Source organism: Parasteatoda tepidariorum, chromosome 5 (assembly GCF_982258835.1).
Source record: "Parasteatoda tepidariorum strain Cologne lab strain chromosome 5, Ptep-v5.0, whole genome shotgun sequence".
Taxonomy (NCBI): Eukaryota; Metazoa; Arthropoda; class Arachnida; order Araneae; family Theridiidae; genus Parasteatoda; species Parasteatoda tepidariorum.
In genome coordinates this window covers 116,448,671-116,474,748 of record NC_141759.1, presented here as the reverse complement: position 1 = coordinate 116,474,748, position 26,078 = coordinate 116,448,671, and the positions used below count along the sequence as shown (strand labels likewise).

Below are 26,078 nucleotides of genomic sequence, written 5' to 3'. Positions count from 1 at the left end.
TTAAAATTACAAATTTTATTAAAAATTATAATTTAATAGCAACAATAACAGGAAAAATATAGAACATAGTGAATCATTAAATGTTTAACAAATATAAATGCAAGAATGGAAAAAATCATTCAGTAAACTTAGAAGTAGGATTGAAAATAGTTGTAACAAAATTTTTTTTAAATTAATGCTCAGAATGTTAGAGGTTAAAACAAATTATAGTCAAGGAGTGGCTCTAAAAGTTTTTATTTTTTTACTTAAATTAAAGGCTCATTTTTAAGTTGGTAAAAGACAAAGTACAAGTTTTAAAATAAAAAATGCTGCAGATATCTGGTGTAAATATATATAACTTTATAGCATAAAAGGGTAAGAGCATTTAAACATAACATACCAAAATGGTTACAACAGTTTAAGAAAGGTTTCTTAAATATTTACAATACTAAAGTTAATTATTAAAATATTAAGAATTTTCTAATTGAAAATAATAATAAAACAAAAACAGTTCAATAAATAAATTACACAGAAAACAGAAATAAAGGATTTTAACTCTATTAAGCAAGATATAAAAAAAAAATTAACCATTGCTACAGAAGACAGGCAATTTTTAAACTTAAAAATAAAAAGAAGGGAGAGTTAGAAAACAGAGTCATTAAATACAAAAAAAATTAATGCAAATGAAAGTACACAATATTCGAAACAAAAAGGATTATAAAATGTTCAATAGCTAACTATATACAAGAATTAAATACAATTCTTCCTTAAAGTATTACAAGCAATCCTGTTCAGAAAGTTTGATCTGTATTATTCGATACTAGTTTATAATATTTTCATACTTCTTCAATACAGTTAGCTAAGATAATTAAGTACTTTAAAATACAAAACTAATTTTAATTAAATAGAAGAGAATAGTATATTTTATATGATAAAAACATAACAAGTCAAATGTAATCTTAATAATGTTCAGAATGGTGATATTAACAATTATGTGAACAAAACAAACCTAGTTTTATTGATGCTTAAATAAGAAAATCTAAAAGCTGTAAGTACATAGAAGTCATAGAATGTGATAAAAATACAAAGAGAACAAGGAAAGAAAAACAAATTAAAAGAGTAGAAAAACTGCCAAAAATAATTATATTTATTTTAAAAATTCTTTTAATAATTTTAAAAAAATTAAAAATCAAGAAAACAAAATATATTTAAGTCTTATAAACTCCATGTCAGCTCACATGATTATATCCGTAAATTAGAGTGCTTTATAATATTGTATTAATATAGCAAAATATTTTAAAACAGATCTTGTTTTGGCTATATTAATACAATATAAAAAGCACTCTAATTTATGGACATATTCATATGTGCTGGCAGGTAGTTCATATCACTTAATTTGTTTTCCTGCTATTTAATTTTTTTTAAAAAGAATTTTTAAAATATATTTAATTATTCTTGGTAGTTTTTTTTTTGTCTCTCTCTCTCTATATATATATAAAGCATAATAGGTAAATACAAAATGGACAACAACAAAAAAAGAGAGAAAAACAAAGGAAATTAAGAAAATCAATACGTTTCAATACTGTGTATAAGCTGCAAGCATATAGAACTCATAAAATAAGATCAAAATACAATACAAATCAACCAGATATAATTGTGTGCAGTGATGAAGAGATTATATATATATATTTTTCCAGATTTCTATAAATTTCTCTTAATAATTTTCTTTTTTCATTATTCTGTAATTTTTTCCATGTTTTCTCCACATTTTGAACTTAAATATGTATGATATATATATTACCAAAATTTGTAAATAACTTTTTTCTCCAAAACTTTAAGTCTAGTATATGAAAAAGAAAAAATAATTCTATGCTGGACATATGCCCTTTTATTGCCTTATAACTTGAAATTTAGAAGAATGCCAACATCCAGAAATAGTCTCAAAGTCATTTTTCACCAGGTACAGAGAAAAAGAGTTACAACATTAAATTCAAATCAAATAAAAATTAATTTAATTATTAAATTAATAAAATATTTATAAAATCTTAATACATTTCTTAAAATAGCTTTAATATTTAAACTGATATGGGTGAATAATAAATGGGTAATGTTGAATGCATAATTCAAAAGCAAAACTAGTTATTCCTCTTCGACGTTTTCATTTATTTCTACTTGAATTGAAATCAGAAGAGTTTTTTTTTCTTCTTTTTTTACCGTCAAAATGAAATTTTAACTTTTATTATAAACTTTCATACAAATTTCAAGTAGTCAGCTGGATAAATTACTTAAAAAATGTAATTTTCTCTACATATAAAATTTAGCAGAAAAATTCAATATAATTTAAACAAGTTTTGCAATCGAATGACTCATATAGAAGAAAGAAATCTTATGTTTGGATAAGTTAGTTATTTGTATTAAATTTTTTAAGAAGTTTGATGAAAAAGTGTTTTTGGAAAGCACCAAATTAAAAATGGGGTAGCAAATAATAAAACATTTAAACACAGAAATTGTTGAAAGAAGAGAAGTCTGCAGCAAGATTTTAAAATAAGGTGTTAAATCATTTTTCAATTATTTTCGTTACAAAGTGTTGTTACAAATTTCTATCTTCTCTCGATGCCTTCTTTCAATCCCAGCTACTATGTTGGTAACCCAAGCAGGGAATTTTCTTTTTTGTGTTTGCTTCAATCGGCAACCACTAATGGAAGGGGTCATTTCTTCTTGCATTTCTGAAAAATTTAAGAAAAATAAAATAAAACAATCAAAAAAATATTACATTTGTGTGACAATCAAAAAAGTATTACATTTCATATCAGTTACATTTCAAATACAGAGAGAAAATAGTAAAAAAGTAGCATATTTCAATCTCAATCTGTTTACATTAAAAAATTGTTAAAATAATTTAAAATGCTTCAATAAAGCCTTAAAACATTCACAAATTAAGCTATATTTTAGACTTTTCCCAGACCATAACTTTTAATTAGGTATTTGTGATCAATGACAAGCATACACTCTGTTTTTTAATGGTGGACATTCTGATAAAGAAAAGAAAATGTTTTGATTTTATCACATTTGCACAATCCATAACACATTTTACTTATAATACAAACTAATGAGTAAAATGACACTCAAATCAATACTTATAAAAATATGGGGGAAGTATTTTTGAGCTTTATCTATTATAAAGTTAATCTAACACACTGTGAGATCAATTCAGATTTAATGTTACGTAAAAAAAAAATTAAGATGTATAATATGCATTTAAATATAAAATCATATATGGCATTGAATTCTATTCATTTGAAGAAATTAACTGTATTCCTATTTATTGATTTTTAAAATACCACGAAAGTTTATTTCAGTTACAGACAAAACTAAAGATAGGTTTTGAAAAAAAAAAATCATTTTGGGCTTCTTCAAAGCACGAAGGGTCTAATTTTTATATTTTTTAAGCTTCCTGTTATAACATTAATCAAAAAGGTACTTTATGTACTTTGATTTGTGAAATATTAATTTCCTGTAATGTACAGCATATAAATTTATAATTGTTTTATTAGAGTACCCATCTAATTTTATTCTTTCATTGTTACTAATTACTAACTTCTGCTTATGGACAATTCTATGATACATAGGACAACATAATTAAAAGAAAACCTTTAACAGCAACTCTCCATTAACAAATTTCATTTATTTAAGATATGAAATTAAAAACTTTTGCAGTAATAATAATCAAAATTATAACGTCTGTACATTATCTGTCAGTAACTTGTAACATTAGTCACAGAGCTTTTTCTAAATTTGCCACTTTCTCTCTACATTTTTATAAAATAATCTCATTATTGCTTATGGAAGAAGAATTAAGTGAGGAGAGAAGGAAACATCTCAGATAATTAAAAAAAAGTATTTATCAATGAAAAGAAAGTTTAAAAAATAAGAAAACCCAGCAAAAACCTATATCAGTCACTATAAAACTAACCTATAATGAAAAAAAAACTTTTTTTTGTTGCTTTTCTAAAAAAATTTCAAGCAATTTTTACGAAATTCTGTGTGTTTTTTTTAAGTATAAATATAAAACTTTAAATAGCATTCCATTTGCTCCCTCAGTAGTGCCGGGATAAGGACAATTATTCCTGTCTCTTTTCTTGCCCCCAGATGCGTTTAACCTTGGAAACAAATAATATCATGCTGATATTAAAGCACAAAATTTCATTTGTAACTAAAAAATGAAAGGCATCATAATGAAAAAACTCTACTAAGTTATAATATCTATCTAATGGGGATTGTGTTGCTTAAATTCAAAGCAAAAGTTGTTGACCAGTTGAAAATATTTTGAAAGACCATAACCCAGTAAATTATAAGTCACACTTTTTCATCTTATTTTATATATTAATATTAAATAACTATAAAATAATTTTAAAAATCATGTTTAAAAAAATTATATAATGTATCATATTTTTTATTGTGTAAAATTTCAGGCGTAATACAATGTCTTAAAAAATAACAAAATTTTAAAATCATATGAAATACAATAAAAAACTATTTAACTATACATAATTTGAATACCATATTTTAAGTTCAGGGTTTTAAAAGTTTTTATTATTTCTTCACTCTGGTTCAGAAAGGTCTAATTTTAAAATTAAGATTTTGGGTATACAAGTAAAAACATATAAAACCTGTATTTTTAATTCCATTAAAAAATAACAGTCAATAAATGATCGAAATAGAAAATTTTGTTTATAGTTAAAATTGATATTATGCTCTAAACAGTTTAAATTGACATATATAAAACTGTAAAAGAACTCAAAACCTTTTTCTATATGCAATTTTAATGCTATATTGTAAATGTTTTATTTCATCAAAAAATTACAGCCTTGAAGAATTTTTTTTATGTACTTTAACTTTACACATGGAGTATAACAAGGGGCATAAATATAGCCCCTTGGTTCAAAAATGTTCAGTATAACTGAAATACACAAAAGCAATAAATAAAACCAGGTATGAACAAAAATTCAAAGTGACTGTTTTTATTTTTCACTGCCAACATATTTAAAAAATAAAATTTTTATAGAAAACTTTTGCATAAAGAGTTCAGAAAATTCAAAAATAAGTATGACAGATAAAACAGAAATAAATAAATTAATTAAAATAAAACAATAATAATAATGATAAAACTTACAAACTATTATAATTCCATGCAATAGAATCAAGCTGCATTTAAATTTAAAATTAATATTTGGATTTCAACTATTAAATAAACAAACACAGGAATTCACAATAACCAGACTAACAAAATTAAACATTATATTTTCAAAGGAAAAAAAAAGTCAACTTTATTCATGTTATTTCAAAAAATTTTTAACAGTTAAAACTTTTTTGAAATTTCTATCAATAAAAACTTTAAACTTAAAATAGTTTTCATTAAGACAACAATACCTTAAAATAACACCTACAAACAAATTAAAATACCTAAAAATGTAGATATTTACCATTCAATGACTGAGAGTATCCCGGTTTGAATCTCCTATAAAATTTACACAAGTTAGATATAATATATAGTTATTATACTTAAGGAAAATTTACAAAATGCAAATGTCACATTAAATGAATACATAAACACAATGGGACCCTTATGAATATCAGTCTCAGATATAGAATTACAAAATTTTAAAATAATGTAAAAAAAAAATTTTTTCCACAAAAATTAAAAATAATTATTTCACTCTTTACAAGCAAGATTTTTAAAAATTTGATTTCTAATTTAAATGCCAAAGAGTGCCATTTATAAAAAATTATTAAATATTTAAAAATAGTCTAGGTAGAAATTTATTATCCTTAATATTATTTTATTAATTTCACATAAAATGCATCCATAATAAATCTTGAATGACTAAAAAACAATGTAATCAACTGAGGTGCAAGAACTAGGTAAGTCCTGATTTACAAACTTTAAGTAAACTAAACTAAATAAAACAATAGGTTTTTTTAATCATACACTGAAAAGGGGTAGTTTAACATTTGTGCCCAGTTCCAGAACTAACCTAATATTCACAGTCAAAAATAAATTAAAAATTTCTTTGAAAAATTTGGACTTAACTTGATGTATTAGTGCCCTAATACATCAAGACAACACATTCAAAAATGTTTTGACTGAAAAATACAGCATAATAGAAAGAGATATAGATAAATGACTGTAAATTAAAATATTGGTTGATATATTCAACAAATAATAAAAATGTGCACAGGTTAGATATGAATTATGACTTTTATATACATATTCATACACACACAGAGTGGAACCCTAATTTTAGGTTTTCCATCGAACTAGAACTAAAAAAAGCAGGAAGTGCAATAATGTAAAATCACCATAAAAATTAAAGTAAATATAACTTTTGACTGAGAAGAGAAAAAATAGAAATATATTGAGGAAATAAAAAAAACAGACATAGATTGAGGAGCTTCCGTAGTTGGACAGCTGATTTATCTTTTATAGTGATTTAAAAAATTTTGGAAATTCTCTGCAGTTTTCCAGTTTTTTATGACTTTTTTAATTCCCTGTATTCTTCCGGTTTTTCCAGATGCTGTAGCAACCCTGATGAAGGTATTTTCACAAAATTTTTAGATACTAATTCATATTATAATTGAAACTGTTGTTAAAACAAGATACAATAAATAACATTTTTAGAATTACTATTCAACGAAATTGGAAGATTATTTATAAATACATATTTTTAATATTATTTTCTCAGTGAGTAAGCCTTGTTATGAACAGTTTAAAATTATTTTTTTTTCAAAATTGAGTTAAATTAACACAAATATATTAATGATGTTCATCAATGCAGCAAGACTTTCTCTAAGACTATAATGAAGAATAAAAATCAAAACGCCAATTAAGTTACTGATAAAAACCTGAAAAAGCTTAGTGGCATCTTTTGACACCAACACAACCTTTTATAGTGGGGGGCAGCCTGCAAATTGAGAAAAAATTATAGAAAGCAATCTTGCCAGCAGTATCTTAATTAAAAAGTGCAGACAAAAATCAATATAACATTGCAAGATTGTTTCCTGGGACCATAAAACTTATGTGTGCCTTCATTGCATGGACTAAGCATAAATCTTCTGTTACTATCAAAATGATACATGAAAATTTCAAGAATAAGATACAAAACCGTGTTTCACTTTTTTAAATGACCTAAAAGTCTCTCCAGAGGTAATTATACATTTTTGTTCTAAAAATGAATACATTTTTAATGAAATTATACTCAATTGTATTTTAAAATAACGAGAGTAGTCCTTTAAGATTAAGATTCGAAAGACAATATTAGACTGAAAGACAGAAATTAAGATTTGAAAGATAGTATCTGTTGAAGGAGTTTCGTTGTTGAAATGGCTGCAGTATTTAATACATTATGTTTAATTTTTTTAGCCGCTCTCTCCCCAACCAAGAGACACAACTATGCCAAAGTTGCACAAATTATTTATCAACTAGCTCAGATCTTTTAATGAAGTGCCAAGTATAGCTATCACACTTTTTTGATATTCCACTTGATGAAGTTAATGAGTAAATTTATGTTAATGACTATGAGGTAAATATTTGTTTAGTTTCTTTTTAGTAAACGTTAGCTCTCAATCAATGAGGCACAGAAAATGTTGTTACTCTAGCTACTCTACTTAAATATAAGGATTTAGGATAAAATTATTTTAATTTTGCTGTAGCTGGGTTTTAAATTTTAAGGAATATGGTGAATTTGTAACTAAAATGAAGAACTTTGTAGAACAGCACATGAAGTGACATTTTTTAACAACAAATTGTTCCTTTTGAGAGAATGTCTTTAAAAGAAACAATTAGAAAATATGGTTCTTTACTCTTTGCAGAAATACAAGTTGACAATTAGTGCACTGAAGTGTTTTGCTATTGTGTCAGAAATCAATTTAAATGTGGAAGGGAGGAAAAAAAATAGGTATGTGCAGTTTCTCAATTTTTACAAAAATATAAGTTGAAAATTAGTGTACAGTTTTACTATAGAGTTAGTGCAAAAAAAAAAAAAAAAAAAAACATTACTAATTTTTTTTACTGAAATATAAGGTGACAATTAATTAAGTTTATTAAAATTTTTTGCTAAGCTCAAAAATAGAAAGAAAGAAAAATTTACAAGATGTATACAGACTACAGCATATATAAAATCTTGTTAATTCTTTACTGCAAGTTTACTTATTTGTATTCATGATAAAAATTCTGCTATTATAATTGTTATTTTTCCTTCAATAAACATTCTTATTATGATAAAAGCACTCCTGCAAAAGCCAGTATATTGGCCAAGGGATCTGGCAAGTTAAGGCTTAACAGTAGTATAATGATGTAAGTGTAACAGCTTTAAAATTGCTTCAGGTATTATGAAAGCTGTATATTCCACAAATATTTCATTTGTTTTGATAATATATTTTCATTTCTTTTTTTTATTACATAGTAATAAAAACCAAATAAAAAATGTTAATGCATTCCTTTAATTGACTATAGTTAATAAAGGTTAAAATGATTGCTAAAAACAGATAAGTATTCTTGATTTTTCACCTAAAAGAGCTAGGAGGGTTTGGTCTTTAACATATTCAATATCATAAACTGTTAAAAACTGTTAAAATTAGCAACTGTTAAAATTGCTAAAAACTAATGATGATAGTTACAATGTAAGTTTTAGTAATACATTTATAATATTTATTAAACTATAGTTATACACCAATGAATAAACATATGCTAATACATATAATAATATAACTAAATATATTATGAATAATTATGTCAATGTAGAAAGTGTAGCATAAACAAAATTTCAGTTTATCTTCACTTTCTTTTTATTATTTTATAAGAAAATTCTACTCTTCTAAAGAATTTTTGAAATCTTTAAGTTTAGTTATTATTATTTTAAATTTCATATTATTGAAATCAAAATGTTCTATTTCATTTTTATAATTTGCAGCATTTTGTTTTATCAACTGCACAATATTAATAAAAGTGGAATAAATCCAAATTATAACATTGGATCAGTTTAAAAACAGAATTGACAAAATCAGAAAAAAAAAGCTGATAAAAGCATAAATTTTTTATATTTTGTAATTAATAATTTAACTTTTAAACTTAAGAGTTTCAAATCACCCTATTTTATTCTATGTAAAGGAATGATGACATAAATAATTGTTAGAACGTTTAAGGTATTTTTCAATAATTAAAATGTCTTATTAAAAGTAACTTAACAATTACAGAGCTTTCAGCAAGCAGATCTTTTGTTAGCATATAGTGTTCATATATAAAGTACATTTACGTATGAAAAGGATATGTTTTTTCCAGAGAAATTTACTTTTCAACGTAAGTTTAATCTGCACAAGAAAAGTGGTAACTGAATATTACTTCAATGAGCTAATTTTAGGTGAAAATAACAAACTTATATTAATAAGGATATACAGTTAATTAAGTTTAAAACAGTTTTTTGATGTGTCGGTTCTATCAATGGTAAAATTGTCAAAACTTGATAAGAAGTGAAACGTAAATAAATCTATTCACTGTCTGAAGTAATTTTAGAGTTAAAAGTTAACAAAGTTAAAATAAATAATGATAATTACTCAGAATGCACTTCACACCGTCTTTATCTGTAAGTCGCGAAGTATTGTCTAAACTGCTAGCAAAAACACAAGACTATTTCTTGTGAAGTTAACACAGTTGACTGAACCTAAAATATATGACAACACACTTTTAGATCATGTTAAAATTATTTAATGGAAATAATCACCTTAACACAAAAGATCATAATATTTAATGGCCTGAGTAAAACATATGTAGTCCTTAAAATTTCTTTTTTACATACATTGTATGTACATTTATTAGGTATTATTAAAAATAATAAAACAATTTTCACAGTCACAAAATCAATAAAAATGTTAATACAAGGGAGAAAAAAACAAAAAATACACACTTAATGACTATTTGCTTTACATCTAACTAGAAAATTATACAACATTTAAAGTAATAGATTTTCTATGCCTTTCTCGAATACAATGAATATTGTAATTAGTTCATTCTAACTCATGTGTATTCACACTTTGAAAAAACTGTAAAAATATTCGTAGATAAAAAAAAAAGAAGTTCTGAAACTATTCATCATTAACTAGCTGAATACCCATTTTTTTTGTACAGAGTGAAATAAAGTAAGCCATCACTTTATCAGTACTGAAACAGCCTACTGATTGAGTAAATATCGATTGACTAGTCATTATTTCAATTATTTTTTAAATAATGTTCTTATGAAGCTTTTTCAATGAAGCATTATGCAGCAATTTCAAGAAAAAAAATTTTCATACGACCTATGATTTTTATTAAACCAGGCATACATATGTTATTATAGTAGGTTTTAGGAATTATGGTTTCTGGTTGACCATGGCGATCAATAAATTTTGAGTGATTATACTTTTAGCTTTTCAATTATGATCAATCTCATTTTTAGTAAAAAATTATGTAAAACAATGTTTTTCAATTGCATTAAAAGTAATTAATTTATTTAAAATTTTTTTTTTGCCATTCTTATATGTGTTTTTAACAATCACTAGGAGAAAAATCCTATTTATCCTTCTCTTTACACTAACGCGTATTCCTCAAACTTGTAATTCTGAATTTTGTTACATCGTGTTAAAAAAATACAATGTATCTGCTAGATTTCAGATTTTCAAATTCATAACTTTTCATGACTAATTCCACGAATTTTTCATGACTAAACGAGGTCACTATTTTCTCCAACAAAAACACAACAATAAATTTAAAAAAGCATTATACCATTAATTGAAATGATAGGTATAATCAAAATTGCTATACTCTGCATCTTCATATTAATAGATTTTAAATTTAAAAAACAGAGTAAAGAAAGAGTTGAAGCAATAAAATAGCTAAAAAAAATACAGAAGCAAATAATAATTTTTTTCTTTTTCTCTGCAGAATTATATTTTAAAGATACTTTTCGTGTTCATCAGAAAGGAAAGAAACTCCTAGTTTTTTTGTGTACTCATTTCCCATAAAAAATTCGTCAATGACTGGCTTGCTTCAGTTAGAATTTGATATTGATAAAATAAAAATAATAAACAATAACAAAAATTCTGAAATCACAGAAGTTTAAAAGATAATGCCCTCTAGAAGTGATGCTCTTTCTTTCATTTTTTGAAAGAACACCATAATTTTTAAAGAACATGATAAAAACATTTTATATTTTAATAAAATATGACTGTGAGTGGGGATTTTATAACAAATTCAGATGTTCAGAACACAATGATATTTGGGGGGGGGGGGCTAAATTCCATTTTAAAAATTAGATTTTTCAGCAATCCATGTTTTTTTTAAAAACAAAAATAGTTAAAATCATGACAAATTTTGTTTAATACAGAAATTTATGGTTTTCCATGATTTCTTACGATTCTCCAGGTGCACAGATACCCTGAAAATAGGAATTTGAGAAGTCGCGTTGAAATCCATAAAAATAACTGCACAATTGCGATCAAAAAACCATATGGGTTTATAATTTCCCCATTTTTATTTATGTAATTCTTTAGTTTCAATGAAAATAATTTATTTTAAATTAAAATTATTAAAATAATTTAAATATATTTTTTAATTTAATATTAAAAACTCACATAATGATAAAGACAAATGAAGAAAAACAGACTCCAAAAATATAAACTAAAATAAGTACGTATCTTTACAATCAATTTACAAAAGATTGTAAAGTATGTTTTAGTACAAACAGTTTGAAGAATAAAATAACTATTTTATTACTACTTAATTTAACATAATAGAGCTTTAAATTTAACAATATTCTTATTGACATATTGCTGCATTATATAAATAAGAAAAAAATATACTTTAGATTAGATTAAAAAATAATATTAAAAATGTAATTTGAAAATTACCATAAGGAATATAAGCATACTGGATAAGTACAATACCGATTTATTTACGCTGGTGATGGAAAACACCTAATCCCCATTGATACTTTCTACTGTAGCAAAAGTAGTGTGTTTAACAAGTAGATAAAAATAAACTTTGGGAAGCTTAAATTCTTTCAATAATTACATTACTTAAATAATTTTAAAAACTACAAGAACATGGAATGTCTCTTTTATTTTAAACATTTTTTAGAGACATTGACTTAATCTTAAATTTGTTCACTTTATTTTACATCAGGTACGGCAAATTTCGTCCACAGTGATGAAAAAAACCACCTTTAAAGAAATAGATTTCTTTCATCCCAATTGGAAGAAACTCTTTCCCAATCAGAAATATTAAATATTTAAAGAGTTTTTTTTTCTAAACAGTTTATAACTGCAATCTAGTTTAAATAATAATATTAATTTTTGAGGTTTTAATAACCTATCATTTTATACATAGGTAAAAAACAAACAGCAGAAAAAATTCTGAAAGTTTTTATGACTTTCTAATGACTTTCTAATGAAATTAAGGGTAGCTAGTTTATCATTAGTTCAAGTACCTAGGAACCTTGATCTCTAGCCACAACAACCTGAAAATCGAAATAAATAACAGAATTTCCATGGCTAACAGAAGTTTCTACGGCCTCAGAAACCAACTGAAATCCAAGTTCATCAGTGTGAAGACAAAGTTAAACATCTACAAAACTTTAATCAGGCCTATAGCTACGTATGGAAGTGAGTGCTGGACCCTAAGCAAAATAGAGGAGGAAAAACTGCTAATTTTTGAAAGAAAAATTTTGAGGAAAATCTTTGGATCTCTTCAAGAGAATAACGTATGGAGAATTCTTTACAACCACGAAATTTACAAAAAATATGACAAATTCGGTGGGACCGACATTGTGAGAACTATTAAAGCATCACGCATTAGGTGGCTGGGCCACCTCTTCAGAAATTCTGATGCCGTCCCTGCCAAAAAAGTGACTTTTTCCACAATTGAAGGGACGAGACGTAGGGGACGACCACCTACAAGATGGATAGACGACGTTGAAAAGGACCTCAAGCTGTTGGGAGTCAACCGATGGCGGGCCGTCGCACCGGACAGGGCCAGATGGAGGAAAATCTGCGAGTCAGCCTTGGCCTGTGAAAGGCTGTTGCGCTTATGAAGAAGAAGAAGAAGTTTATCATTACTATTTCATTTTAAAGAATATATTAAACTCTAATTTTATAATTAAAGAACTATCAAAATAAAATAACTGAATTTTATAATTACTACTAAATCAATAAATCACATACTGAACATAGATACAATTAAAAACCCATATTGAATTCTCAATTGCAAATAGTTTATTTTTATGATTAAATAATGTTACCGGACAGGGCCAGATGGAGGAAAATCTGCGAGTCAGCCTTGGCCTGTGAAAGGCTGTTGCGCTTATGAAGAAGAAGAAGAAGTTTATCATTACTATTTCATTTTAAAGAATATATTAAACTCTAATTTTATAATTAAAGAACTATCAAAATAAAATAACTGAATTTTATAATTACTACTAAATCAATAAATCACATACTGAACATAGATACAATTAAAAACCCATATTGAATTCTCAATTGCAAATAGTTTATTTTTATGATTAAATAATGTTAATTATGAATACTCAAACCTAATGATAAACTTCCCGTTACTATAAATTTAATTTGTTTCAGTTATAATATCTATTCTTGAGCAATTGTATTAGTCGTTTTTATTTTATTCCGTTTTGTCCAGTTTCTTCCTGTCCTGTAAGAAATAAGTTTCTTCTGAAAAAAAAGGCCACCATTTAACATAGATGATTTTGTGGCAAATCATTTCTATGTAAACATTTAAAAATTGTTGATTAATGTCTATTTGAAACTGTACAAATTCCCATAAGCAATAAATCTCACAATTATAAAGTACGTAAGAAATTTTTTTCTTTTTTTAATTATGTTACAATCAAACTGGAAGTATTTATACGAATAATAGAAAATTTTATTATATAACTTTCTTTAAAATTTTTATTTTCAAGAGAACAAATTTAGTTTGAAAGAATACGTTTTTTTTCAAAATTATAATTCAATAATTAATTGAAATTTTAAAAAAATTAACTTTATAATTTTGTTTTATCCCAATGGTATTAATGAAAATTTTTTAATACATCCTCTTCTAGAAGCAGGAATAAAATATTATGTTAGCTTTGTTTCTTTACATTAATATTTGTTAGCTCTGTTTCTTATTGTTCATGGCATTAATTTTTTTTTTAAGATTTGGATATATTTTCTTGTTAATATAAAGTTATTACCAGTACACCCTTTGTCGAACAGCTTAATACAGCCGAAGTACTGTTTTTTCAAAGATTTTTATATCAATTGATTCACTCTAATAGCATTCCCTTCATCCTATAAGAACTAATTTTACTTAAAATACCACAATCAACAGACCTGAGATTAACATTAACTGAGTTTGTTTTCTCCATTACTCAGTATTAATGTTATATACATACACTAAGATTATGTAGAAAAGGTCATATAATTAAAATTAAATAAGTAAATAATTGATTTAAAGAAAGGAAAGACTTTAGTCAATACCCCCCCCCCCTAAAAAGTTTTATTTAGGCAAAGTGGAAAACAGACCCTGAAAATTTTTTAAAACAAAACCAGTTTTTTTTTGGGGGGGGGGTTAAAAACCCTGATACAAAATGCTTTTGATCTTACTTTTTTTAAAAAAAATACTACTTTTATATTATTCATTTTATTATTTATATTACTAAAATCTATTACCTATTGTAAGATTTTATTTTTTAATAAGATTTATGTCATCCCTATTTTTCTCCCAAAGAAAATTTCATAGATATTTTAGCAGTTTCTTAAAAAACTGGTTTTTATTTCCTTAGTTTATGTTTCATTTATTTTGAAACAATGTAAGAAATAACTTGTAAAATAACTATTAACTTGCATTACAATAAACTGAATTGCAATTACATGTTTATAATAAAATGAACTGCTTTAATATTGGATGACAATGCTTTTTTAAAGAGTATCTTATATTTCTTTCGCATAGTTGGGAGAGATCTAATTCTTCAAAGGTAGAATATTTAATTGTTTTTTCTACTGGGGAAGAATCTTGTCCTATTTAGTTTTCAAGTGGCATTTTTGATCATTTATATACAATTAACTTTACAAAATATGGTACAATAGGAAGCTCTTAACTAAACTTATTTTCTCATAAAATGACTTATTTAAAGAGGTCACAGAAATTTTTTTTATTCAATATACATATAGGGTTGCCACAGGCAACTAAAATGCGACTATTTGCAACTATTTTTGATCTGAGTCAACTTTTTCACCTGAAAAAGCTAAAAAAAGCAACTATTTTCAGGAAAAGGAGACTATTTGGAGACTTTTCTGAGCTCCAAGTGATGTTTTTAATTGCATAAATTGGGTTGACAACCTAGGGCCCAAGGTAACTTCTTTATTCTACTAAGTTTTTTATTTATGATGCATTAGTAACCTATGATCACTTCATTATATTTTTCTGGAAAGTTTTTTCTTAAATTATTTAATATAACATTGTTTAGCAATTACTTAAATTTTTTAACTGCACATTATGTTTTTCTAGTTGCTGATCCTGTATTTTAATGCAGAAAACCATTCATATTTACAAAGGAAAATACAAAACTATTTGATGATTAAATGTATTTTATTTTCAGTTATGTTTATTATGTTGCAATGAAGCAATTTAGTTAAAGTGAATTGTATTTTTTTAAAATTTATGTAATAAAAAGTGGTGTATTAATTTAGTTATTTCTTTGAATGTGATTTTGATACATAATAGTAGGAGTTATTAAAATTTCTTTTAAACAGAGCATTGCATCTAAACCTAACATCTGTTGTCAGTAAAAAGAAAAAAATTATTGCAAAAAAGGAGAGAAAAATAATAAAAATAATACAAGAAAAAAATTATTTAATTTTAATAATTTATTATAAATATTTCATATATTTTTAACAATTAATTATACAAATTTCATAGGATTGTTAAAACAAAAAGTATCTTGAATAAATTACTGATAATTACATAATTACAGACACATAACTGATTTTAAGACTCCAAGTTCTATTTTTTTCTTTTGAAAATAAACGTATTCTTTCTTCGGGCATATATATATAAAGCTAAATACTTTTTGAAAAAACAAATGTCAAACTGAGCAGTCTTTTGTATATCAATAAAAAATTTCCATTAATATTTAGACTAATTGAAGTGGATGAACCAAGTTCTTGAAATCAAATTTTTTTTTATTATAGTATTTCTTTTCAAATAAATTATAACTATATCTATAAGTACTTAACAAGATAAAAAATTCTTTCTATCTCAACAATTTACTTCGATTATTACTTATATGCCAAAATTAGGAATTTAATTGGTACTTAACAAGATTAAGATTTGATTTGTCTGCTATATATCGAAGAAGAATAAATTAATTTAGACCAAGATTCATAAAAAAAAATTTTAAATTACTCTTGGAAGAAAGTCTTTTTTCATTATTGATATAGATAAACCACATGCTTTTATAAGTTTGAAATTTGTGTTTAAACAAATATAAAACTAAATGTATAAAATTTAAACATTATTTTCACCAACATATAGAAAATTGAAAAATTTTACCACTAAAAATACTTTTTAACACAAAAAAACTTACCTTAACAAACATATCTGCATCCATAAGACCGAACTCTAAAATCTCACGTGTGAGAACACCCATAATGCAATAACATTAATCTGCACTCTCAACAGCCATGATTCTACTGCAGATTCAATATAAATAAAAATTAATATGATAAAATAAAACATGAAAAAATAAATTTCTTTGTTGGAAAACATTAATAATTAAAACAAAGATTTCAGTATTATGTGTAAGTATCAGTACATGGATAAAGAAAAAAGGCATATTATACTAAAGTTAAATTTCTTAAATTTTATAAGCTGATTATATTTTGGACAGAAAAGGATTAAGAGTAAAAAGATTAAAATCTTTAAAATTAAAGTAGCTGTATTATAGCAGTGCTCCCGAAAGAAAAGAAAAAATAGCTAAGCTGGTTGCAGCTGGCAGTTATTGTTGCTGGTTATTTCTAGAAAAGTAATATGAAAACATTTATTATTTTTAAATTTAAACTGTTCACCACTTTTTTACCTTTTTATATTAGAAACAGTCCTATATAGATGTTTTAACTTTAAATCTTGGTGGAACTAACCCGCACTTGGTGTAAATAAAAACAATAACTGGAGAAGGAGATTTAACTTTAAACTGTACGAGATTTATAAACAGTCTGATATTATTAAATATGTGAAATAAATAGAATGGATTGGATGGCCCACGTGATTCGAAGGTGTGATGACAATATAATTAGAAAGATATTACTTTTTAGATTCAATGGATCAAGAAAGCGGGGCTGATTTGGAGGAGTCTGATTTTCTTGGAAATAATTAAAAGAATCGAAGATCAAAGATAAATCGGAAATCGTTATGGAGAAATCTTCAGAGAAAGGCATTGGCCTACATTTAGCTGTCTGACCAACTATGATGATGATGGAACTAGCCTGCATTAGCGTTACAAGGAGAGAAATCCAAGATAACCTCCCACCGCAAGGGAATTTAATACTGATATTTTGCATAAGAATAGTGGTTTAAGTATAGATGTGGGTTGAGTAAATATCCAGTGGTTAGTTTTTTTTTTTTAATTTTAAAAAAAGATAATTATCCAGGTATTTACCATTGCCTCAGGTAAATAACCCAAAAAAATATCTGGATATTTACCACTTTTTGGTCTTTTTAAAGCATATAACCAGAATTTGTTTTGCTTATAATCCTGAAAATAATATATTAATTTTATCTTTATTTTCAAAAACAAACTTTTAACTATACATATCGGTTTCTAAAGAAATATTTCAAAAAAACTGTAAATAAAGAGGAACATGATAAATTTATGTAAAAAGGTTAGCAATTTAAGCAAAGGTTAGTTAGAAAAAATTAATGTAAAAAGGTTAGCAATGTGTGATGTAATAAAATGGATATCATATTAAACCATTTAAGTTCACATTTGCAATTTTTTAAAGAAACACATAATTTTTTTCAATGCAATGGGTTAAACTGGATTAAATAGAAGAAATCCTGAATAAACAAAGAGAGTATGATTAAAGTTTTTGGAAACTAGGTTTTTAAAAAGGTTTTAATTGATACTGAGGAGTTTGTAAATTTAATATTGGTTATAAAACTAAAACTACAAATTTCATGTGAGTACTGAGTTGGATTAAATAGAAGAAACCCTGAATGAACAAAGAGAGTACAATTAAAGTTTTTGGAAACTAGGCTTTTAAAAAGGTTTTAATTTATACTGAGTTTGTAAATTTAATATTGGTTATAAAACTAAAACTACAAATTTCATATCTAAATTTGAAGAGAAATTTATCCATAAAACAATTTAATTTAAACTAAATTTGTCTGGTTTAAAAATAAATAAATAAATGTAATTAGTTTAAAATCCTTTGATCTTTTGTTTAGTTTTTTCTGTATCTGTTGTTTAGGATTTTCAGAATCTGCATTATTTGATTAAAAATAATTTTGTTTTTAAAAATTAGACATATTTGTGACATTTCAAAATTTAATCCTTATCAAAATAAATATTGAAGTATGCAATTTTTTTATATTAATGAGTTATTTTTCAAGCTTAAAATACAAAACAATTTATACAAAGGAACAAAATGTAGTCTTATTTACTGTATTCTATAAGAAATATTCATTATTAATAAAGCTCCTGAATGTTGTTCTATGTCTTTAATTAAATTAACAATATTAAATTTTGATTAAATATTTCTTTAAATTAAAATATCTTGTGATTTGTATTAAAAATACATCGTGCGATTAGCAATATGAAACATTTTATAAGTTTTTAGTGATAAGTTTTGTCAATACAAAAACTAATTTAAGAATAAAAAGTGAACATGTACATCAACTGCTTTTAATACAGTTTAATAAATAAAATTTTAGTCATCTAATGTTTATTCACATAATAAAATTAAGAAAGATAAACTTTATAAATTCTAAATCAAGTATTACTCTACACTTATACCAATCAGGAGTAAAAGATATTTAACGCCAATAAAATTTATAATAATTAATTATTATTTATTTGTAAACTTATGCTAGGTATATTTTCACTTTTTATGTCCAAATCAGATCAATGATGCCTATAGCATTTAATTTATGAAAAAGAATTTTTTTTTAATTGAAAGCAATAAATGATGTGTATTTAATTAAAAAATATTAAATAAATACAATTTTAATAAAGCAGGGTTTGTTTTTTTGCAAACTTTTAGAAGATTTTCTATCTCATTTGTTAATTCATTAGCAATTATGATGTAAAACTCAACAAATTTTACAGCTACATAAGACATAATTATTATTTAGAGAGATAGCATCACTTCATAACTAATTATTGATCAATCAATAAATTATGCATTGTTCATATTCAGGATAAGTATTGTATGATAAATTTATTAAAGTACATTACTTAACACTTGAATATATTTTCGCACTTCGAAAACATATTTGTGGCAAAACTTTCCTTTAGATTTTACTTTTAAAATCACAAATTCTGAGAATTAAGATTATAAATGTGAATTTTATGAGTATTAAACCATAACTTCTCTCAAATAAAGAAAACTAAAAACAGTACAATTTTACTAATTAGCATGTTAAATTGAATGAATTTTTCTTCACAAATAATGAATTAACTTTTGAAAATGTAAGTAAATCTTAAATATGCTTTAAATATACATAATTTTGTAAAACTTTAAAGAAACAGATAATCATTGAATTTGCAATAAAATTGATAAATACCCAATTATTTATAAATTTTGGGTATTTACCTTGAGTTAGAAAAACCCAGGTAATTTACATCTACAGGTTTGAATGAGCTGTGTGCAGAATTTGTAATATCCAGCCACTGCTGAAGTTTACAACTGGGTTACCTAATTGTGAGATGAGCACTCCACCCTCTGAGCCACCATGACTTTTTATTAACTTTCTTAAATTTGTGTATAAGTGACATAATTTTTGGTCTTTTAACAATATTTTAGCTTTATTTGTATTTTAGCTTTATTTGGGTAAATAGCGGCCCATGAAAAGTTTCTTTTAGGCATGCCAAAACAATTAAAAGAATTCACCTTGATTAGGAAACATAGCACCTGAGAAACTTTAGTTCGAACATCTTAATACGTAGTCAGAACACACTGTGAAAGATTTGTTTAATGGAGTGACACTAGTTGACAATTGAAAAATTTTACAAGATAAAAAATTTCTATGTATGAAAAAATTTGCTAGGATCTACATACATTTGCAAGCAAAGATTTACTGGCTTGAAGACCGTTTAACAAGAGTAAAATTAGACAGATATCAACAAGTAATCTCACTACTGATTTCAATAACACTATAAGAAAGTGTAATAGACTTGTCTTATTAAAATTATTATAAAATTAAATGTGTTTGAAGTTATAAGTAATATAGTTACGGTATCTTAATTATATAAGTATATATATCTTAGTAATTGTCACTGGTTTATTAAATAGGTCGCACGATTCCCACAAAGAGCAAAGGGAAAATGTCTTACTCTTAATTAATGCATACTGGAAAATATGTATATATATATGAAAATATATATGTAATATATATATTACACTGGAAAAATAAAAAAATCATGAAATATTCATGTGTTAATTATTTAAACATTTACCATTCCAATTTCAAAGTTCAATTGAAAACTTACAACTCAAATTATCTTGACTTAATAGTCCTTTTGAACCTTCCTATTTAACAATGAAATTTTTGCTCATTTCATTATAAAATTCAAAGATAGATACAATAAAATGTAATTATTCTTACAACAGGAAGACAAATAAGATATTTCATATTCTAATACAAAGATGTCTTTTGTATCATGCATGCGAGACTTTATAACAGAAATTAATGTTTAAAAAAAAGCAACTCATATCGTTTTAACGTGCTTCAAAAGAAACACTTAAAACTTTAAGATAAGATGCAGATTTTTTTTCTAAGGACAAATACTACTTAGGCTTGGTGAATACCTAGTACAGAGTGTGTAGCACTCTGTACTAGGTATGTAATACTAAGATACATAACACTCTGTACTAGGTAAATAAAAAATAAGCACCTTTTAAGCATTCAATTTTAATCACTTATAAAAAAAATCATAATTAGGATACGTGCAGATATAAAAATTATTTCTTCCTATCGTTAAAAGTTTTTCATTTATATAATCAACAAAATGCAAAGACTTTACATAATCATGATAAAATAACAAGTTACTGCTAAGTTAAGCTTCTTTTTGCAATGTATGACGACGATTGACACAGCAATGAAAAATCTTTATTTGAAAGAAGGACAATTAAGCACTTTTTATAAACCCTCAGTGGAAGAAAAAAAACCTTTAAATTCTTTTAAAAAATATGAATCATTTTATAAAAACTCTACACACTCTGTAGTATTCATAATATGGCCACAAAAGAATTTTTAATAAAAATGATTCTTATTAGGAATAAATTAAAAAAATTTCAAGTAACCTTGCATCTTATTTTGAAATGATTCCTTATGAGTAAAACTATACACAAATAGCCAAAAAAGGAGAGGGTAATACTAGACTAAAGCAAAATACAATGTGGATCAAGCAAAAATGAAAATGTCTTATCATATTTGTGCTTTATTTATTCAAATGTTTTTTTTTTGTTGCTTTGCTTTAATCATGCCCATATAATTCATTTAAATTAACATACAAAGAAAATATGCTTGAAAATAAAATTTCTGTTAGAAATTTCTGTCAACTTTAAATTTCAAAGTACTTTCCTAGTGGTGGCTTCACATAAGTTCTGGTCTTTCAAGTCCTACCTTCCTCAGTAGTGATTCAGTTCATTTAGATATATTTGCTTATTCTCATTTAAATTTTAATTTGCAACCACTAAAACCTTTTTGAAAAAGGTTTAAAAAATACACACTAAAGGTGATCATTTTCAAATACTCTGTACATACATTTACATATATAAATATAGAAAATATTTCTTTTGAGCGAATTTTAAAATTAAACGGTTACAAAGTAACAAATTGCTTGCGATTCTTTGTTTTTAATTAAATTAATTTCATTGATTCAACAAAATTTTAAAAACATAATAAAGGAAAGGAAACTGAAAGCAAGATAAATAGCATTTAAATTCATTATTTTATTAATTTGTCCATTTAGAAACCAACAATAAAAATAAGATAAATCACCTGTACAGGCTTGCGAGACTTGCTAAGGCAATCCCATGCACAAGCAGTATTATAAACTGAAGCAGATAGTAAAACTAGATTCTTCGTTGAATTTTATAGCATCGTCATGACCTAAACTGATGAATTATAGTAAGCGATAAAAAGTATAAATAACTGTCAATTAGATCAAATTCACATACATACTAAGAGAACTTTCAAAATGCTAATATTAGCCTAACTAATAAATAAACAGTAAGGTTTGTTTTTCCAGGCATTATAATCTTTCTCTCTCTCTTTTTTAAGGAATGTTTCCTGAAATTACAAACTATAAGAATTACAAAAGTGTTTTTCTGCCTAAGATTTTACCTTAAAAATAACAAATTGAAAATATACTTTCTTTACACTGTTTTCTAAGGATTTAATTAACTTTACTTTAATAATTTAAAATAAAATATAAGCTACATTATTACATTTAAGATCATTTAAAGAACACATTTTGCTAAAAATTTATAAAACAAAAACATTACCTAATTGTATTTAATTCATTTATAGAAAATGGGGGAAATAATTTAAATGAAATAATTTAAAAGTTTAAGTAGAAATCAGACAGTAAAATGTAACTTTCAGATTATTGTTTTTTTGACGAACAAAAATACATTTATGTATAATAATAAAATGAAGATTTTGCGTGTGTACATCTAACTCCAGAATTGTTTGTACTAGCGTCCTGGAATTCAAACAGCGATTTTTAGGAAAGGAGGCAAAATTGTCCCTTGCAGCAAAGAACAATTTTTGCCTCCTTTCCTAAAAATCATTAGGTATTTTCAATTAGCAGATGAAAAGTTGATGGCTTATTTCATGTTATTTGAAAAGCGCTGACTTTTTATCTGCTTCCTTTTAAACATTTTATAAGAAATACTTACAACACATTTCAGGATATGAAATAAATATAATATTCTAAAAATTTACTTGAACTACAACTTGATTCTTATATGTTACATAAAATATTTATTTTTTACTTTTTTGCAAAAAAACATCAAAAAATTTTTTTTGTCATAAAATTCTTGTTTTTAAATAATTTTATCTCTAGTTATATCCTTCATTTTAGATAGAAAATGAAACATGCTAACAATGTTTAAATTTCTCTTTATTCCTATACCTATTCACTTCCGAATGAGCTGTGTTCCGGTGAAAAAATTTTTTAGTACTACAACACTGACACTTGTGCATGGTCATAAGACCACTGAAATTCACTGTAATGGCAACAAACAAGTGCCATGTACAAGTGAAACAAATTAAGCTATAAACTAGACAAAATTGGAAAATTAAGAGAGAACTGTTAAAATAGATAAATAAAATATGCAATATACTTTTTTGTTGTTGTTACTCACTTATGTTTAATCCCTTTAGACAAGTTACACATGATTTGAAGCTATATTATAGTTTTAATAATAATAATAGTTTTTAATAATAATCTTATAATAATAATGGTCAACTTTATATATTTAATTGTCATTAATAGTAGGTCAAATTTAGTCTATAATTAGTGGTTTGGACTCACAAATGCTGAATTCAGATTTTATATCAATTAATATTAATATTTGTTGTGAGTGAAGCATTTTTATTTTCATTTTTATAATATATTATAAATATTCAGCATTCATAAGACTCACTTTCTTTTTAAAGTTAAAAAATAATTAAGAAGAATTTATTTTTACATGTGTAATTTGTAGCTTAGCTTCAAATTTTTTAAAGAAATTTATTCAATCATTGTTAAGGTGTTTTGAAATAGCTTTCAGCGGAAACACCTGTTTAATATGTAAAGAACATTGGAAATTAACTAACACTGCTAATTAACTAACATTAAATTAACTAACATTGGAACACTATAAAAAGGTTTAAAATTTAAAAAAAAAAATATTGTTTGAAACTTGTATCTATTGATACTGATAACTTAGAATTTGCACACTATGATTTAAATAGTCAACTATGATCGTAATTACCAACATTGAGAGGGCGAGATGATTCCTACACCCTCCCAGTACACTACACCCGCCTTGGCCTTCCTCCCTTCATCTAATTAACATTATAAAATAATAATCTTCAAAACTCTTCTAAGAGTTTCATTAGAGAGAAGACATTTTTAGGCAGATTTAATCCCACAGTGGTTTTAAAACCAGTTTGACAGAATTTAATTTTATAAATCAACTTTATTTTTTAATGATTAAATTTTTAGTTAGAGAAGTTTAGAAATACTATTGCTACTCAAAATTGAGTATAGATTTAAATATTAGTGCTTCCCAAAGTAATGGCTACAGCTTTAAAACTTGCAGGCAATGAAACGTGGGAAACTATAAAATAAAAAAAAGCACAAAAGAGGAGAAACTTAATGCTTCCTCAGGCAAACCTCTACATATTATTACTTTTTTTAAAAAAAAATTAGTAGGTTTGACTAGGGATTCTCCCATCGACCATTTTTGCCCAAATCAGACAGCATAGCCGAAAGGCAGCTTCAGCACCAATAACTGCAAATTTTATGATAATTACTGTGTAATTCTAGACTACGCAAGTTAATTTCCTTTAGCGTGATGAAATGCAATGTTTTTTTTTTTCCCACTCTGCTGCACGATTGGAATTTGAGATTTTTGTAGCACCCAAGAAAGGGCAGTGGCATATTTTCAAGAGTAAGGAATCATTTATCCTAAAAAATTGTGCATGAATGGACATGATGTGGTGTTAATGGGAATGTACATAGAAAACTAATAAGCATGGTTAAAATCAAGAATAATTCAATGCGTAATTATAAAAAAACATAAATTTTTACTTTGTTTTGATTGTTTTTATTACATATTTTTACACATAAATTTTTTTTTATTATTATTTGATAAATTTAATGGAATGTTTATTTTGGAAATTGCTTTTTTCATTAAGGGATTTGTGCATTTTCTGCAGTGATGACAGGTAGATGGGATGATCCCGAATTACCCTCAAAAAGTAGCTGTCTCGAACAGGTAGTGATAAGGAAATATTACCTAATGTAATGCGAAAAAAAATGCCATTCATTAAAATAATTAAGATCCCTAATAATTACCTACATATGAAATCAACATTAAGAAAATTTTTCTCTCCCCCCCCCCTAAAAAAAAAGAACATACCTGCATGGCATCGAAACTTTCTTATTATTTGAGCTGTTCTAACGTCCCAATAAAAAAGGCTTTTTGTCCATTCCACCGGATGCTATATGTGAGCTATTTGCTGAAGATTAAGCATCTAAGACTTTATATCCATGCCCCATATAAGTCTTCAAGATCGACGATTGCCAAGGAATCTAATATCCCCATAATTTCATTGATTTATCAGATCCACCGGTCATACAATAGTTTCCATCAACTAAAAGTAAATAAAAGGATTTAGCAACAAAAACAAAGAGCTAATTAGTTTACAAAACATACAATTAAAGCGGATTGCGCGAACAGCGCCTATTTTACAACAAAATTGATATCTTAAAATATTAGGATGTCCCATTGCTAGAGAAATACATAAATGAATAAAAAGTTTTTAGTTTGAAAAAGTTTCTAGCTTAGCTCTACCAACTTTCAAACTTCCTGCAGAGAATTGATTATGATGGATTGATGGGTCTGCACCCCTACTGGCTGTGGTAAAAAAAAATATAACATTAATGTATAGCTTACATAGTATTACAGTTAAAATCTCTGCTATGTGTTAAAAAGCCATAAGCTCATAATTTTGCAGCATAAAGCTGAAAAACTGTTAAGCGTAAGCAAGTTCGAATCTTACTAAACTATGGCTGTAATTG

At 25.4% G+C, this 26,078-nt stretch overlaps 1 long non-coding RNA gene across 4 annotated transcripts; it reads right to left on the bottom strand.

The window, feature by feature from the left end:
• Positions 1-26,078, bottom strand: LOC147810053 (uncharacterized). 4 transcript variants are annotated; one of them, XR_015434111.1, is made up of 7 exons: positions 25,954-26,078; positions 25,417-25,651; positions 22,283-22,398; positions 16,647-16,752; positions 9,589-9,695; positions 5,463-5,497; positions 1-2,705 (listed from the first exon to the last, which is right to left on the bottom strand). It is a non-coding gene; the product is annotated as an uncharacterized LOC147810053 (long non-coding RNA). The 4 variants fall into 4 exon arrangements; XR_015434108.1 differs by having other exon boundaries at positions 25,856-25,982; XR_015434109.1 differs by having other exon boundaries at positions 22,283-22,393; positions 25,856-25,982.